The following is a 2,500-nucleotide window of genomic DNA, read 5'->3' on the forward strand; positions in this document are numbered from 1 at the left end:
GGGTCCTAAAACCCCATAATCCAACCCAGCCACATTGCCTGGACAGCGAAACCGAGAGCAGCTGTTTGTGTTAACAAATCCTCAAGTATGGTTGCAGTCTGTCTAATGTACCGAGGACAAAAGGACTTTGAGATTGATACTGTGTTTCTCTCTGACAGAGACATCTGAGCCAGATCACCTTCCAGGGATCCGTATCATCCTCCTGTGAAGGAAATGGTCCGGTGAGAGCCAGACAGGGAACGCCATACTGGGCCAAGCGGGAATCGTTATCGACGAAAGGACTGTGGAGAATATGTAGAGAGAGAGGGGGTGGTTGGGGGGAGGAGGGTTACCGTCGTGGAAACTCTGGGCTGGTGGAAGACCTTTTTTTTACCGTGGGAGACCATGGAGCTGGTCAAGACAAAGAGAGTGCACAGTGTGTCTCTGTGAACCCCAGGCCTCCACCACGCCTTCCTCCTGGTCATTGATCTGGACACAATACTGGAGGAGAAACACAGGAAGACTGTGAAGGCGCACCTGGAACTCCTGGGAGAAAGAGCCTGGAGACACCCCATAGTGTTGTTAAACGATGGCGCACAGCACATTGTTTACCATTTAGCAGACGCTTTTAGCCAAAGCGACTTACAATTAGAGATTACAGGGACAGTCTCCTCAGGGGAGTTACAAGGGAGTTACTCAAGGGCACACTAGTGGTGGTGTTCCCAGGTGGGATTTGAACTCATGACCTTCTGATCACAAGTCCAACTCACTATTCACTATGCCACCACTACCCCATCCACTGACATTGAGGAGTACATATCAATAAGAGAGGAACAACAAAGTGTGGGAACATAGGAGGTAACATAATTATTCACAACAACAAAAACAGCGGTATGGGCTCCCAGGTAACAGAGCTCCTGGAGAAGATACTATTTACTTCTAACCCTAACCCTAACCCTCCAAGGGATGTTAGAGACACAGTTGGATGCCTTCCCCTGCTGTAGGAGGCTGGTGGGCTACAGGAGGAGCACAAGAGACTGGTCTGGAAAACACATACTTTCCAGAGTTCCCATTGAGGAAGAGGGTCTGAATATTGTCTGAATCAGTAGAGCACTGAAGATATTGTTGGCTATTCTGTTTTCAATCATATGGCTTTCTGATCATCATTTGTGCTTTCCTGACCTCTCATTTCCCACGTACTATCTCTATGTGCGAGCTGGGATCTACGTTTAAGCTTGGGCACCGACACGGTAATATAAATATGTTTTACCTATATAATAGGCCTACAGCAGCTATTTAGTTGTCTCAACTCTACCCCATCCATGGCTGTTCACTGGTAGGCAGTACAATGGTGTACGGGCGCCCTCTAGTGGGTTAATTCCTGTATGCACTCATGAAGTGATGCACGGTATGAAATATCATATGAGGCTCTCGGAAGACTTTGACCTTACTGTAGTAAATGGCTGGGGGGGCACACCAAGACACCCAGGAGGACGTAGCCTACGCGCACTGTACATCTCACCGCACTTAACGCCTATCTCTTAGGTGCCTGGCAGCAGAGAGATCTAAATAAATTCAAATCGATTACATTTTTTATAAGTTATAAGTGATTGACGACTTGAGGAGCCTACGACTTGTTAACATAGGAAAAGGCAGAGTGCATTGCAACTTGAATTGGGGCCTGCCTTTCGGTCTTCTAAATTGTCTACGCTTCGCAGTTCGCACACGAAAATGGCACATACTGTAAAAGTACAGGCCTCAATGTTGAATCCATATAATTGAATTCACTTGTGGGTTTTAAACCCGACGTGTGAGGTCATGCACGTCTCAACCGAGCCGGCTGAGGTAGCCATGGCCACTCGGTGTCCCCTGGGACACGTCTGGCTACGAATGTCATTAATTATAACGGGAGAGTGTCCGGATGGGACGGACAGAGCGACGGACAGACAGCCGTCACTGCCGCAGAGAGCCCACAGTAGACACAGGCCGGAGCCAGGCCAAGTACAAAGAGGCTTGAACAGGGGAGGGGAGGGGAGGGGGGTGACAGCAAGGCTAATCCACTTCTCTTTGGTTACCGCATATAGTATCTGACTTCAGCCTCTCTCTGGGGTCCCAGAAAGCAATGAACTGATATACATTTACAAAACCCTATTATGATCAAATAGTCCCCCAAAATTCACGACGAAGATATAAATAAATAATTTAACAATGCGGTGTTCCGCCTGGCTGTCAAAGGGACGACTGCGCATCTTTGTGGCTCAATGCCGGAAAACGCGATGTTGATGTCCCGCCTGGGAGACGTAGCCTACTGCCCGACAAATTCTCTCATTTCGTGATCCCGCTGTCAAATATCAACCGATCAAAAACATGGTAAGTAATTTACGTTATCCTCTTTAGACTATTGTCGACGACGTGAACGAGCGATGGGGAATTTCGAGTCGTATTTTTTGGGCAGTCATAAAAATTTATGAATCATAACTTGTTATGATCGGAGCGCGCGCAGGCATGCAACAGGTCGCTG

Source organism: Nansenia antarctica, assembly GCF_963989245.1.
Source record: "Nansenia antarctica genome assembly, chromosome: 16".
Taxonomy (NCBI): domain Eukaryota; kingdom Metazoa; phylum Chordata; class Actinopteri; order Argentiniformes; family Microstomatidae; genus Nansenia; species Nansenia antarctica.